The 16942-nt window shown below is 40.5% G+C and overlaps 1 protein-coding gene across 1 annotated transcript in view; it reads right to left on the reverse strand.

Annotated features, from left to right (window-relative positions):
• Nucleotides 1-14912: 14912 nt before the first annotated feature.
• CHSY3 (chondroitin sulfate synthase 3) overlaps nt 14913-16942 on the reverse strand; it is a 144097-nt gene continuing 142067 nt past the window's right edge. The window contains exon 4 of the transcript XR_007630554.1: nt 14913-15006. The gene's annotated coding sequence lies outside the window, so the exon portion shown is untranslated. The remainder of the gene's footprint in view (nt 15007-16942) is intronic.

The following is a 16942-nucleotide window of genomic DNA, read 5'->3' on the forward strand; positions in this document are numbered from 1 at the left end:
AAAAAGGAAGAACAAAATTTTGAAAAAGCATTATTATAATTTTATATATCATAACCGGTTCACTATATCATTCTTAGCTCTACAGTCCATCAACAGCTTTAAAGTGGTGAGCTTAACATGGACTGGTCTACCCTGCTATCTAACTCAGCTGGTACTGGTCCACATCAGTGCCTACGCCAGCTGGTGCAAACCTGGCTAAGTGCTGAGACCCATGCTGAATCAGTTATTCCACCCAGCAACACCGGATTTGCCCATGGGAAAATAAGGGAAACACAGGACAGAACCTTCCAAGACTCAGAGTGCCCACCTGTCCAAGCACTGGAGCTGTAGACGTAGTAATGACTTTGCTTTTCAAAATAGATGATCCCACCAAGTGGGGGGAAACAGGTTGCTAGGACGGGAATAGGTGGCTCACTCTTTCATTCCAATTTTCTAAATATTTTCTTTAGACTGACTATATTAATTCACAACTTTTTATCTCTTACTATTTCCTGCACATGCGGATTTCTTCCGCTACCTTCTATTACCTTCTTTTAAGCTGAAAAGGTGAAAGGAAAGTATCCCAAAAACGTTAGGAAGACAGCACTTCAAAGGAAGGCAGAATTACTGAATCAATCGCATTGCCAGCTTCAATTTTCATGGTTCATAATTTCCAAGAGAATGACTTGGCAATCTTTCCAGTATTTGGAAACATGATGAACTCAATGTTACATTTCCAATGCTGCCCTCAGGGCCATGGCACAGGATGCAAAATGCTGTCTGGGAACTCCTGGCTGACCGTCAGGATGGGGTTCTGCCTGAGTGTATCCTGACGTTTTTCTCTTCCAAGGATAACCAGCTAGCTCCAGGCACCTGTCAGGGGAAACTGACACCTTGAATCATCAATGACTTTCCTCTCCTTCTCCCTCTACTCCTCCCTTCTGCAGGAGCTGCTCAGCTGACCTGACAGATATTTCCTTTATTCTTAGGAAGAAAGGATCTGGTTTATTCTCATATGAATCTGTCAGTCTCAATTCGTCTGCTCACTTCAGTGCAAGTAAATTGGTGCACTTGCTTCCAAGAAAGACATTAGGCTCGGTTGACTAATTCAACACATCTCCCCAGAGGAGGCCAAGAGAGATGTAGAGAAAAAGAACTCTCCACTGTTCTTCTCTGGCAGAGGGGTTGCTGGAGGCAGGGACAGGCTGTACTAGGTTTGAGGCAGAGCCTAGATCTGCATGAGTACTTTTCCAATTCACTTGATCCTGAGCTGGGCCAAAGCACTCAAGTCTTCTCGTCCCATGGGACCATGCCTAGACCTGAAGAGGATGGTTCCAGTCTACCAGCATATCAAAGTTATTTCAAACCTACTGAATGGAGCCACTTCTCGTAAAACAGCTGTCATGACCTGTTAAAGTTAGCACATTAAAGAAGAGTACATTTTCATGTGAAGAAATGTGTGAGAGGCTGAAGGAGGAATCTCTTCAGCCATACTTCAGCCCTAGAAACCTCTGAAGTGCAAGGCAAAGCAAAGCAAGGAAAATCAAAGCGACTGATAAGAAAGAACTCTCTTGTCAAATTGGCAGACTAATGAAAGTATCTGGGTAAATTGTCTGAGCTGTGTTATTCCCAGTATTCCCTTAATACAATGACCGTAATTTATAATTCTGAAAATGAGGAAAAAAAAAAAAAATCAGGTACATTTATTATGGAGCTGTCTAGTAGCATTAGAGATGTCTTTTTAGTTGTTCTTCTCTAACAGTGAAGGTTGTATCAAAAAGGAAATAAAGTGGCAGTTGCCTTTATGGGGAACAAAGCATGCCCTAAGCTCACCAATATAAATTCCAGCTTCACTCTCTACTTTAATTCTAGTCATTTGTGCTTTTACCAAAGCCTGACCAGGCTGGAATGAAAATTTTTCCTGGAGGGAAAAATTCTGATGAATTTTTTTTTTTTTTTTTAAGTTTTCTGTCATCCTGCCTGCCTCATTCAGAGGCAACATGCAATAAATCTTGTCTCTATGGATTCCAGACTCGTATTTCAGCACATGAAGTTTTATTATATTTATTTTCAAATATTTGGGAAAGGCATATTAGGGAACTTGAGAAAATGGTGAGGAACACAGGTCTGGGGAAAGATAGACTGCAGTGGGGACATAAGAGGGCTATTTTAGGGAAAATCTTATATTAGAAAACCTTATTTAAGTCAATGCATATATTGTGAACCATACAGTCAATAAATTTGAGGAAAATTATTCTGGCAAGAACAGCCATCATGCCTTTGAAAGATGAACAGTTTTGAATATGCCTTCATCTGCTGCCATTGAAAAGAAAAAAAATGGGGTTAGCTAACAGAGATGGAATAGAGTGAGTATTTGAAAGGAGCAAAGAGAAATGCTTTGGTTCTTGCTTTTTTTATACAGACACTCTCAGTATGTACCTACTATAAATGGTTATTCCTTGAATCAGGAGATGATGTTCTCATAGCTATTTCAGGATAATTTACCAAATGTTCATACTAAAAAAGTCAAAAAGCCATGGCAATTGGTCTTTTAAAATATCAAAAAACACTACCCCACTGCACGAAAAGTAACATCTTTCCACTTGGTTCTGAGGATTGGCTTGTGAATGGCAGTAATTTTGACACACCTGTTGTAACTCTGCTTTGGTTCCAATCTCTCCATAAGTGCTCCCATCTGGCCTGGTTTTTCATTTGGACACAGTTTTTGTTGAGATCCCACTAGCTTTTCAGAAGCTGATACTTCAGGATCACATTCTCCAAGTTTGAAAATGATCTATTCCATCAAATAGGAAATTAGCCAAAGGGTGGCAGGAGGACCACAGAGATGAGCAAGGAGCTCTTGACTGAACTTGGACATAAAAAGGGACTGTTCAATAGGTGGAAGCAGCAACAGGTGCCTCAGGATGAGTATAGAGTTGCTGTCACATCTTGTAGAAATGAGGATAGGATAGGAAAGGCAAGACAAACTTGAGGAGAGCACAGGATGCAAAGGGAAAGAAGTAAATCATCCACAAATACATAAACAGCAAAAGAAGGCTAGGGGGAACATGGACCAGCTGATGAATGGGGCAGGGGAGCTGGTGATAAAGGACACAAAATAGGCCAAGGTATTAATGATTAATGACTCAGTCCTTATCTCTGAAAAAACCTTCAAGAATCCCAGGCCACTCAAACCAAGAGATAGTCTGGAGCCAGGAAGACTTAGACTTCACAGAGGAAGAGCAGGTTGGGGAGACCTTAAAAAACATGGCACAACCATAGGTCCATAGAGCCTGGTAGGATGCACACATGAGTGCTGAGGCAGCTGTCTGGTTTCAGTGAAAGGCCATTCTTGCTAATCTTTAGATGATGTTGAGGAATACATCCAGTGCAAGTAGCTTGGTTTGTAAGCTGCAGTGCCAGCTGCAGGTTGAGCTCTGGGTGGCAGAAGCCCCAGGCAAGAGGCTGTGAGCTGCTGAACCTTTGCAGGGACCTGTGGTGCTGGCCAGGTGACTGGACACTCAGAGACAGCAGAAGCCCATGACCCCTAGGATTTTCCCCCCTGAAACTGTGAAGGAATAAAAGCCCAGGGTTTTCTGTGCTCCAGGGTCCCTCCTCAGAGCCATCTAGCTCAAGGTGTTATTTTGTTATTTAGTTATTGCACCGAGATTATGCAATTTTCAGGATTAGGAAGTCAGGGAGTCTGCTGTGGGAAACCTGGGGTTGGGCCAGTAAGGGAGCCTGGTCTGACTGTGTGAGTGTGCAGGGTGAGAAGCTCCTTCAGAAGGGGCTTCAGTCCCAGCTCAGGGGGTGCGAGTGCGACTGCCAGAGTGGCCCCTGGATGGTCAGACAGGGAAGTTTCCTTAACACTGGTGTTGATGCCCAAGGACTGGAATAAAGCAAATATCACACCAAGCTTCAAAAAGGGCAAGAAGAAAGACCCAGGGAACTGAACTACAGGCTGGTAAGCCTTGCCTTGATCCTCGGAGAGGTGATGGAGCAACTAATTGTGGAGAACCTTCCAGGAACATGAAGGGTAATAATATGATTACAGGTAGTCATCATTTTCATTACTCTTAATGAAATAGCCTTTTACAATGACCACCTTGACTTTAGTAAGGTTTTTCATGGTGTCTCATAACACCCTCACAGACACCATGACAACCCATAGGTTAGGTGAATGGACAGTGAGGGGGACTGGAAACTGGATGAATGTCTGGGCCCAGAGCATGGTGATCAGTGCACTAGCACATATGTATACTAGTGTTGTACCTCAGGGGTTATTACTGAAATCAACACTGTTTAACATTCTTCATTAATACTTGGGCAATGGGTCCAAGTGTTTCCTCGTCAAGTTTGCAGGTGACCCAAAAGTAGGAGAAGTAGTTAACTTGCCCTTGTCACCATTCAGGGGGACCTTGCCAGGTTGAAGAAATGGATAAACACACTTTTTTTTGGTTTTTTTTTTCTTTTTTGACAGTGAGGATGGTGAAAGACTAGAACAGATTACTCATGGATTTTGTGGACACCAAACTTCAGACTCACTCTGGAGATATTAAAAACCTGATTGAACAGAGTCCTAAGCTACCTATTCTAGGCAACCCTTCTTTCAGCACTGGGAGGTGGACAATCTCCAGAGGATCCTCCTGGTATCAACCACTATGTGATTCTGTGAAATTGCAAGTGCCAGACTGTAATTTTAAGACTGCACTTTATATGATTCACATCAGCTTCATACACCAACTTAGCCACATTCAGTAATAATAACTGTCAGCATCACTTACACCAACAAAATAAGATAAATTTGACGTCTCAGATCATTACTAATGAAAGTTCCAGTTTATTTATACTCATGTGAAAACAAAAACCCGAAATAAACTCTGATAGAAGACATATGGAATTCAGGCAGAGAACACACTTTTCTCTGTAAAGTGAGTAGGAATTTGGCTTTTCATTTCAACATGGACCAGATGTGTACAGTGATAGTGAATGATGTCGGACCCCCTCAGAATCCTCAAAGAACATACAAAAGTGCAGCTTCAAGAGAGAGCAGCAGTCCTTTTGAGAATTTTAGTTCATGCCTTTCTAAAATTGAAGTGTTAATGTGCTTGGGGTTTGTAGTTTTTTGGATTTTTTTCGTTTAATTTATATGGATAATTGCTTTAGCAGCAGTAGGTCTAATTGTAGCAATTAGCAATGTCATGCTTTTCCTTAAAAAAAAAAAATTCCAGCTGAGAGTATGGAAAGGAATAAGGGTAAAAAATTAAATTAGCAGTGCTGAAGACTTCCCAACATAGCATATTTCATTTATACTCCCACTAAATAAAGACACAACAGAATGACTTTAATTTTTGAGCTTAGCATGCAGTTTTGAGAATTAAAAAGCCATGACCACATGAAGGAATCATACAGATCACAAAATATTCTTTCAAGTCTAGGAGATCATCTGCTCATCACCTGAACAGATTTTCCATTTCATACTTCCCTTTGTCCTGATGTGCTGCTTACCCAGAGGCAAGTAAGTGACAAAAAATGCTAAAGTTCAGGCAACTAAATAAACTCCTGACATGTGTGCCACATTTAGCTTCCTTTCTCTTTTTGCACCTTTACTGTATACTGGTAAAACTGATTAGACTGCTGCATCTTCTATGCATTCATCACAGTAACTGTGAAAAGACACAGAAACTCCAAGTAATTTGCATTTCCAAAGAGCTTCCTGAATTTTTTCTAGAAAAGTGTTTCATGCCCAGCCTATTCCAACTTTGCAAGCCAAACTACACCATCCATTCCTTCATCCCCTTGGGAGGCAGGTAATGACAGAGAAGGTCTGTAGCTCCTCCTCTTTCCCCACCCTCCGTCTCCATACAGCACTAGTAGTGACCAGTAAGGCCAGCCTGGATAGTGATACTCCACCTCCCCTACCCCAATGAAATGCCATGGACAGACAGTATATCAATTACAAAGCACATCACTGGCCACAGATAGAGCACAATGCCATGGGTATTAGCATTTCATATTGCTTTTTATGACCAGACTCTACTCAGCAAATGGGTATCCCAGCATCCTCAAAGTCATGGCAGCTGCTTTTGACTCTGTCTTGCAAATCCATCTCAAAACCTTCTTAATCAATTACGGGAGCATTTTACACAGATTCTGGGCACACAGCTGAAATTAAGTCATGCTGGCGTATCAGCCAAACTAAAAAGAGGAATACATTTTTAGAGGAAGACATTAGGAATTTGGGAATTGCTACGGTAATTCTCGTACCATTCAAAGACTCAATTTCAGATGTCATTAATATTTTAAGCTGCTGAATACTTAAGCCACTTTTAAACCTTTCTCCTAGCCATACAGGCTACACCTTTCTAGCAGCCTAAAGTGCAATTTCTTCTTTCCACCAAGCATTTAGCATATTCAATAGCCTATTATATATCCTGAGTTAGTCCGAAGTTACATACAGCAGTTATGTTATGAAACACTGATTTGCAGCTCAATATCACTTCCTGGTACATCACATCACATATTAACACATTGACTACACCTCTTCTGAGAAGAATATTGTCATAGTGGGGAGGGAAAGGACAGAAATAAGTAACTACTTGAGTTTACTGCATTAAAATAGAGTTTCACTACCTTTCTATTTTTCCCTTTATGCTCCAGCAAATGGGACATGCAGAGTGAAACTAACTCTGGCTAGTTGCTCAGTTACTCGTGATAACAGTTTGCAGGAGAAAAGAAGGGAATAGTGAAGAAGTTAGGTCTCACTGGTACATGCAGAGAGAAATATTTTCTCTGCAATGAAGCAGAAAGTCAGTGGTTGGAGGCTAAACCATTGTCTGCAGAAAAGACAAAAGGCAGAAGGAAAGAAGAAGGGAAAACAAATCAATGGGAAAATAGGAAACTGGTATACAGTACCCAGAATAGTTGATCAGGAAAAACAACAAATAAAACACGTATCTTCAAGAAAAAGCATATATGAAGAGGATAAGAAAAGTTTGAATATGTATCAGCTAGGTTCTCTGGATGCTTTAAGTTTTGATCCCCCTTTAGGGAACGCCTATTATCATCAAGCTTTCAAACTAGAAGGTGTGAATGTAAATTAAATCCAGTGATAAAATACAACCTAGAAAAACTTCTGTTGAAGTTGAGTTCTTTTGGCTGTGAAATGAATACAGGATCAGGATGTGATTCTTTTAGCAGAATTTTTTCTTAACCATCTGTTCCATGTCTTGAATTAATATTACAGCCTTCCCTGGAGGAGTTTTGGAGCCTTAAATGTTTCTGCTTCAAGAAAACAGCCAGAACAACAATCAGTTGGGATTGGCCACGATCAACAGGAGTGATGTCCAGAACCCTTTGCTTTGGGTAGCAGCAGCAGAAGCATACAACAACGTGTCTCTTCTCCAAGCACAGTGCATATTAGGTTGTGCAGATGCCAGGTTTGTAAAGAGAAGAAAAGCAGGTTATTATTGCCTTCCGATAGCACTGCAAACGTAGAAAAGAAGGTGGGGAGGGCTGGGGGAGATAGAGAAACACATTCATTTTAATGGCTTTTTTTTTCTGGTAAAGCGAGCTATTATAGTCATAGAGAAAGTTCAGCTAGCTGACCAAATATAATTTATTCTCTGCAAATTTTCATTTCAGGATCTTTTCAAAGAGAGTAATTTTGTAAAGGATAACTTGGTGCAGAGTCTCCTTCTCTGGAGGCATTCAAAACCCACCTGGATGCAATCCTGTACTACCTACTGCAGGTGAACCTGCTTTAGCAGGAGGGTTGCACCAGATGATCTCCAGGTTGCTTACAAGCCCAATCATTCTGTGATTCTGTGAACCTTAAAGCAGTGTTCAAGTGAGCTGCACTAAATGTCTAGCAGCTGAGTTCAGTTTCCTTTAGATACCGCTATGGCAATTAAAGACTGAAGGGCAAGACACCTAATACATTTGTGCTATCAAAATACCACGTCTTGATTCCAGCCAGGACATGGTTAATTTTTAATGAATTTTGTGTAATCAAATACCACTCAATGCACAGTTAACTCCAGTGCTAAAACTGTGAGAATTTATGCCCTTGTTCTGTTAAAAGTAACCAGCAATCAAATGCAACTACGTATTTCTGGCTTCAGAAAGCGCTGCAGAAGCAGTGAGAAAGCTAGAGGGAAGTTCATGTAAAGAGAGATGAACACTATATTCATCAATTTTCATCATGGAAAACTATCAGAGTTTCTGGGTGCTTACAGGCTCAGAGCTACAACACAACGATGATATGCTACGCTGCATTACAGGTGCAGTTTCTTCACTTTACAAAGCATGGAATGTGGGAGGGAAGACAAAGATGGGACTTTAAACAGAGCAGGAGACCCTGCTCCTTACCAGGCTTCCGTTTCCCTCTCTTCCTTTGTCACAGCTGTTGTTATTAAAGTTAAGAAAATGTTTTCAATACACCTTTCTGCATGAGCCTGTCATTGGTTTTGCTCTTTCTTATTTCATCAGCAGCTCTTAATTACTGCAGCTTTGTTCTACAGTCTCTGATAAACAAAAGCAATCTCCCTTTTCATGCTTTCATTCTACTGAATTGAAGGTGATGATTCCAGAAGCTGCAAGCGGAGTTAACACAAGATAAAAATTCCCCACCACACAGATGATTACTCACATCATGGCTCCCACTTTGGTTCAGTTATTTCAGGAGACAAGGTTTTGACAAGAGTTAAAGAAAGGCAAATATCCAGCATGTGTGGAAGAACAAAATAGACTTCACTACATTTTATTTGGACTGTGTTGTGGCTTCAGTCCATTTCCTGAACTTTTCTTTGCTGCCTGAGAATGTATGAGATGTCCTTGCCTGCTTGCCAGCGGGAGTGGAACAGGAACAGCTTTAGCTGTGTAACACTTACAGAAACGGACCGGGTCTCACTTTGCTAACTCCCAACTGACAGAAACAATAACAAAATGCTGAACAGCATTACCAACACAAATATTGTTCTGAGGATAACTTCCAGCTGACAGCTTCAGAACAAGTGAGTTCAAAGGCAGGGTGCCCTCAACCAAAGATGACCCCTATAGGACAACTGTATTTTAAAGTTTTTGTGTCTTTGCTTTGGTGTTCGGGGGTTTGTTTTGTTTTGTTTGTTTGTTTGCTTTGTTTTGTTTTTATTTTTATTTGTTTTTTGTGTGTGTGTGTGTGTGTGGTTTTTTTAACTGATCCATGAAGACAAATTCCCTCTTGCTGGCACTATTTTTCTCCCTTCTGTTTCAGGTAGGACACTAGAAAGATAAAAGCATGCTATGTTTTTATATGACGGAATTAATTCCATTCTTAAGCCTGTCAGAGGGATACTTAAAGTGGAGGATCTACACAGTGGTAGAGGTAATCCTCTCTAAGCAGACAAAGAGAACAGTTTTCTGGAACATACATATTTTTGCTATTGAATGTTCAGCTATAAACTTCTAAACCCAGAACCATTCAATTGAACTTCAAAATGCAAGAGGACTTAGCTGCAGAACTCATTGATCTTAACATGAATTGCAGAGATGGAAAGGATATGTTCCTTTACAAATGTATGTATAGCTGTTCAGTAATTTTTTAATGATTTAGAATTTCTACCTACTGAAGCATTTACACATCAAGTGAAATGCTTGGGAGTTTCTGTAACAGAAATTTCACTAACGTTTGTATTTCTACGATTAATGTTCCTATAACTTGCAAGAGATTGGATGCTATCATATTATAGATAAAAGCATTATCTCTATAAACCTGGCCTTGTGAGAGCCTAAATCAGTATATAATTGTATTAAAGAGTGAAGCACAAATACAATATAAGCCGAAAATCTCACAAGGCTATTTTGTTTCTGGGGCCTGTTGAAGCCCTCAAATGGACTTGGTGGCCTGCTGTACATGGCACAACACAGACCAAGAAGTAGAATCATCTCAGAGACCTCCTACTCATGTGTCAAATAACAGAGAAAAGGAGAAAAATGAAGACGTATTAGTCAGCCATGGCAAGCAGAATCCACTCAGACAACTGTATAAGATACTTAAAGACATAGTTTAGCAGTAGTATTTTACATTGATGATGAAAGAGGTGTGAGTTCAGCTTCAGAAGAGCAGAAAACCCGTATTCATTTAGGTAATACAGAAGATGGGTGGGTAGCTAACATACTGCTGAGCTCCTAACTTTTGTTTACTAAAAGTACATAATAAAAAAAAACTATGCAAACTCCGTTTTAGATTTGCCTATGTTTCTGTTGGCTGTCATCCTAATTCTAACTTCTAGCATGGCTTCCACCAAATTCATTAAGCTCCTCAAGTCAAAAATAAGGATATTGACAAAATTTTCCTCATGCATTTAATATAAACGTCCTTGTCAAAAGCATGTGTTTCACATGAGTTACAATATCTTTGATATAACTTCAGGAAACTGCATTATACAAAGTGGGGCATGTGCTGCAATCAGTCAAAGAATACTCAAGCCAGACAGGTACCTTCCACAAGCCATTAATGTTCATTGAAACTGATATTGTTGGAACTGGGAGGATTTCTGAAGGGTCATTGGTGTTGGTGATGGTGATGTTTAACGGCATCCTATTTCTAGGAAAGTGATCTTGATCTTATAGGTTATAGCAGGTTGTCAAATTGCATTGCTTTGATTAAACTTTGAGCTGCAAACCAATTGTTCCCATGATAAAAAAATATTCTAGTGGACAAAGTAAGCCATGTTTGATTCCTTTGACATCTCTTCCAAAACAACTCATCCTGTGACTTCAAAAGTCTTCTACCAGCTTCTGCCAGCAAGGTCCTTCATGAGCCATTTAAACTCTGACAGCATGGGCTTCCACAAACAGTTCCCTAGCTTCAGTGATGTTTGTGTCCTCACCTTTTCCCATGAACAAGTTGACAATCCATTTTCCAGGGTAATCAGTACACTTCTTCCTGATTTCTAATTCTTACCTGTGTAACCACGGCATGCAGGGGGCCGGGAACAGACCCCACATAGGCAGGCACCCGTGCACCTTGTCATTATGCTTCTCCATCCCTTCTTTGTACCACATCTGGCAATAGCAAATAATCCTCCTCCTCTCTAGGTAAAGGAAGATGTGGAGTCAAACCTCCCAGCAGTTATTTCTCTCTGTCACCCTGTGCTTACTCAGGCTCTCCTGGATTTCTCTCTAGGTCTGGAAGCATGACTTACTTGCCTGCTTGCAAAGGTAGTGCCATAGTCGCCTGTGGGATAACAGCAGCATAAGAAGGGAATGGTAGATAATCTCCCATCAGCCAATAAGTCCTGGCACAAATTAGAGGAGGTACAGAGTAGCTGCAGTGTGTACTGACCAGCTGTGTGAGACTACCAGAGGAATTCTTTTGTCAGTGCCATCACACGGTTTTGCTGGCTCCATCCCATTCAGGAAAAGTGAAGATATGCCTTAGCCACCTCTCATAGTCCCACTGTGGCCTGTTGGCAGACAGTGTTCCTCTCCTCACACTCTACAGACACGGGCACAGTCAATCTTGCCTTCTTCTCTAAACCTTTTAGACGTGGATCGTAGTCCCACTGACAAACCTTACCTGAGTGGGTAGTTCACAGTCCTTCTCTTACAACAGCTGCAGGAATCCTACTGCCTGCAAACCTGTTCAGTTCAAGCAACATTTCCCCCCTCCTCCTGAAGCTGGGTGCAGCCTTTTGTAACCCCAGCAATCACCAATCCCTTCCAGGGCTGAAGCTTTACAAAGAGCTCATATGAGCTCTTAAGAAAATTGGCTTAAATTTTTAAAGCTTTCAGTATAATTACATCCAGAAAGCCCAATCCTTTGCACTCATAATCTGCTTTCTCCTAGATGATGACTTTTACATCACTTTTCCAAAAGCTGATCTTGCCCATGCCACAACAGCAAAGATATTGCAAAGCTTCTGAGACAATTTAGGACTTTCAAATAAGCTCTAGTGTAGCTTTAATCATCCACATAATGTCATCCAAATGACATTCATCCTTTATTCCTCTCTCCTGCAGAATCTGGTTCTAATAAAAAAACTCCCTGTAGAAAATCTTTAAAATTCCTCCATTAAAGCCTCCTGTAAAAATGGGTTCCTGTATAAATGGCCCATGAAATAACATAAATTCCTTCTGTCTTACTCTCAAAGTGAGTGCAGATGAAGAGGTAACTATGATTCACTCATATGGCTGAATGGCAGTGGTACAGACTTCAAAAATAATTTCTAAAATTTAATTTTTTAAAAAGAATTATATCGTGAAAGTATGGTTTATGTAGGACATGGCCTACTGCAATCTCTCTTATCAGCCTGATTTATGAATCTTATCTGGTAGCAAAAAGAACTTTCTGAATCACTTCATTTGATAGAGACCTCCTTCAATACAGAAGAGAGCTTCTGTATCAAAATAAGATAAACATATCCTGCTCTGAAGGACTGATTTTCAGATTCTCAGGAACTGAAGGATATTTAGAAAAGGCAAGTAATCCTGCAATTTTGTATCTCTTCACACCCCACCAATGTCATCCATTCAAGGTGCGTGAAAAAGAACAGTAAGTTGTGGTTCACATCAAGTTTTGTTGGAGGACAAGATGGAAAATACTAAATAATCACGAATTAATATTTAAAGTATTATTTAAAAAGAGATTTTGCAAGAATAAGACAGATAGAGAACACCCAAACATGTTTTGTTGGAAGAGTTAAAAGAGTTGCTTCCCAGGTAAAATTTTATTTCCTTAGAAGGTAGATACAGAACCAGATCCTGAGCCCCACCCAAATGTGATCTTAGTGCATGGCTGCCTTGACACAGTCTACAAGTGTGAAGCCACTCCCAACCCATCCATTTCACTTATTTTCTGAGCAAATTCAAGACTACTGTGATGCCACTTGCGCTTCTACATCAAGTAGCAGAAAATTTATGCCACACTTTGATGCTGCACATTGGCCAGGAATCATGTTAGCTTTATGGTCCTCTTTCAGTGCTCAAATGCTCTCGAAGACCACTTGGAAGTTAGAATGCAGCTTTATGTGATCTGATTCATGTCAAAATTTGGTAAGTGAACTAGACATAAAGATGCTGTGAACAGGTGTAGTGGGTTGACCTTGGCTGGATTCCAAATACCCACCAAAAGTCGCTCTCTCACTCTCCCTCTGCAATTAGACAGAGGAGAGAAAAAAGAACCGCTGAGGAATTCATAAATAGAGAAAAGAGCCGGGACAAGTCACTTACTGATCATGGGCAAAACAGACTCAAAGTAGGGATAGAGCTTAAATTTATAACTACCAGGGTAAGACTTAAAGAGTGAGAAATAAAATAGTCTTAAAACACCTTCTCCCCCACCCCTCCTTCCTTCCATGTTCTCCCTCCTTCCTTCCATGTTCTCCCTCCTAACCCCCAGCAGTGCAGGGGGATGGAGAAGGGGGTTTGTAGCCAGTTGTTGTTTCCCATGGGGTGCAGTCGAGTCTCTGTACCCCGATGGTCCTCCATGGAAGACAAATATTCTCTGTTACTGGTATTACTCTGAAATAGCTACAGTAATCTGGAGTGTACAGCTTGCCATTAAAATATCAATTCCTTTTTAGTCATAGGAAACCTCAGAGAATTTTTATATTGAATTATAACAGATGCTTCAGTCTTAGAGGTATTCCTCAATAGCATCAAAAAACTGTCATTTTTTCCTCCTCCCAAATGTCAAATGCCACCAGCAAAAGTTTAATTGGTCACTTCCTGCCCTCCAGAGTTTTTACCTTTATTGATCTGTTTTGACAGTCTTACAATGAGACCAATCTGACATAAATTTGTTACCACTGCTATTGATCACCCCCTTCAGACAGTTTAAGTGACCCAGAGTAGACAAAAAAGAAAGATTATATAGAGCAGTAACTGAAGGAGCCATTTGTTCCCTTTCATAGGAGGAAATGTCACAACCCAAAAAATCCTCAAGAACAGACAAAACGCAGATTCTCTTATTTCTATAATCCTAATAGATAGCAATATCTACAGGACTTTTCCTACCAGTGTCAGTGATATTCACCTCAGTGCGTTTTCTTTTGTAATCCTGATATTATTATTGCTCTTTGGTGCTTTAGACTAGGTTTGCAGTAACCAAAATAAGGTCAAAGTTTTGTCTATAGTTACCTAAAATTGTTATAAAAGCACAAGAAAGAGGCAAATACTCACCGCTTAACAGTAGTTGGACCACAGTCCCAGGCTTTCGAATCCCAAATATTCAATGGCTTAGCTTAACAATTTAAGTATCATAGGACTTAACAGATATCTCTGGCCATGCTGGTAGTCAAGATGGTCAACTTACTGTCTTAGTTCAGTCCTCAGGAGGTAACTGATTTCTTGACGACAGCAGTACTTCAGTTTATCTTAGAATTATCAAATTTCCTGAGAAGCACCATATATTTTCTGCCTAATCATTGCTGAGTCTTTCCCCTGTGATGTATTTGTACCACTGAGTATCCTGCTTACTGCTGTAGGACAAGGCAGATCCTGGGCAGAAGTTTTTTTGCACCTATGCATTCACTCCACAGATGTTTTTCAATGTAGCAGAGTTTTTAGCTGTACAAATTATATCTGAAAACACACCAGGCTACTAAGTCAGAGAGAAATCAGTGGTTTCTACACAGCTTTTAGCAGGTTTGTGGTGATGATTCAAGAGAGCCAGGATGGCCGTACTTCCTGCCTGACCAATCCAATGGCCTTCTATGATGAAGTGACTCTAACAGTGGACAAGGGAAGAGCTATGGATATCATCTATCTGGACTTCTATAGAGCCTCTGACATGGTCCCCCCTCAGAATCCTTTGTTCTAAATTGGAGAGAGATGGATTTGATGGGTGGACTGTTCAGTGCATGAGAAACTGGCTGGATGGTGGCATCCAGAGGATAGTTAGTGGCCAGTGGAAGGAGGCCCACAGAAAGGTTCAGAGGGCTGGAACACCACGTCTGTGAAGGCAGCCTGAGAGAGTTGGGGTTCAGACTGGAGGAGAAAGCTCCAGAGAGACGTTATGGCAGCCTTTCAGTACCTGAAGAATGCCTATAAGAAAGGTGGGGACAAACTTTTCTGCAGGGTCTGTTGCAATAAGGTGAGAAAAGTAATGGTTTTACACTCTAAGAGAGTTGATTTATATTAGATACAAGGAAGAAGGGGTTTTTTACAATGAGATTGGTAAATTACTGAAACAGGTTGCCCAAGGAGGTGGGATATGCCCCATCCCTGAACAATCTGATGATCTAGCTGAAGATGTCAGTGCTTGTTGCAAGGGCTATTGGACTAGATGACCTTTAAAGGTCTCTTCCAAGCCAAACTGTTCTATGATTCTATGACCTCCAGAGGTCCCTTTCCATTTCAGTTATTCTATGACTGTGTGTGATTCCATAAAATGGAATGTCTCAGGAGCTAAGCACCCTCCTGCTTTTTCAATGTTTTCCCTAAGACTTTGCTTCCTTGTGTCACTGAGCCCTTTAATGTCTGTTGAATCCGTGAGTGCTGGATGCTTCAGACCTAATTTTGGAGATGCATTTTAAATCTGGAAAGGTTTTGTGTTCCTGTTTCTGGCAAAAAACTCAAGATGTCATGAGAATAGACTCAGGGAAGTGGTAATAAAATTCAGGATAGTCTAAAGAGAAGTGACAGGTAAATGGAAAATGTAAATGCCTTGCAACAGAGCTGGGAACCAATTCAACAAAGTGCTATAGTTCAGCAGTTTTACACATCAGTGATGTCATTACAGTGCCTAACTTCATATTTGTATGAATAAACTATGAAGGTTCTGGAAAATCATTTCATCTGGCATATATAATTTTGGGTTAAATCCATAAGCTCACAACAACATTTATGTGAAAAATTAAATTCCTTGCTATGGTGATATTAAAAGGATATAGATTCCCTTAGTTCTCCAAATTTGTCATCAGTACAAGTACAGCAGATGCTAGGAACTGAAGGTGTAAGGGAAAGAGAAGTGGGACAAGACTGCAAAAGTTCCTGCTGAGTGCCAACTTTTTGTAACTGGAGGACATTTTATTCAAAAAAAAAAAAAGTCAAGTCAGATGCGTGCTAGCATTGGTACTGAACTTCAACTCTTAGCATTAAAGATATGTTTCCTGTCTCATTGACTCTGCCCAGAAAAAGAAAATCCCAGCAATACAGCCTCTGAATAGATATTTATCGCACAGGGTGAAGGCAAAACAACAAGAAAACAAATGCAAGTATTTCAGGCGCTGATAAAAAGTACACAGAAGGAGGCACATTTTAATATTAGCTGGGCATTTGCTCCCTCAGCCACACCCAGGTAAAGCAGTGGGGTGCAGTTCTTCAAAAATGTTTCCTGTGTTTTTCGAATGGCACTGCAAAGCATTGTGTACCCAGTGCTTAATGGTTACATCTGTGCTAGTCCTTCATTTGTTTTTTTATTAAACCTTTTAATCTTCTTTTCTTTCTGCTGTTTCTTTCATTCCGTTTCTTGTGCTATTTTCTCACAAATATTTTAATGTCTATTTTAACTAAATTTTGAATTTACACAGGTACTCTTTTTTGTCCACTGTACCTCCTCCTTCCTTGCAAATTTATGTTCATTATCCACTCTTGCCCTACACATCAAGGCTAGTAAAATCGCTTACGCACACATAACCTTCTGACTTTACAAGCCTAAAAACCAGTCTATTTTCCTGACTCCTCATGTGATTTACCACACACTTTCTTTCCCATTGCCCACCACTATCTGCTCCTGTCACAAACACAGCATTTATGCTTTCTTTTTACAGTGCTTCTTTAGCCTGGTGCTGAGCTGAATCCAGGCAGATGTGGTAGCTCCCTGATGAGCACAGCACCATGCCAAGCACAAAAAAAAAAAAAAGAAAGAGAATCTTCTCTTTGGTTTCTTGCATGCTCCCTTCTTTGCCCAGCCCCACATTTCTTTCAGAGCAGGCTCTCTTCTAAGGGTGTTCCAGGACAAATCTTGATCTCTCTGGTC

This window comes from Myiozetetes cayanensis, unplaced genomic scaffold, assembly GCF_022539395.1.
Source record: "Myiozetetes cayanensis isolate MyiCay16 unplaced genomic scaffold, myiCay2020 scf4, whole genome shotgun sequence".
In the NCBI taxonomy this organism is placed as follows: Eukaryota; Metazoa; Chordata; class Aves; order Passeriformes; family Tyrannidae; genus Myiozetetes; species Myiozetetes cayanensis.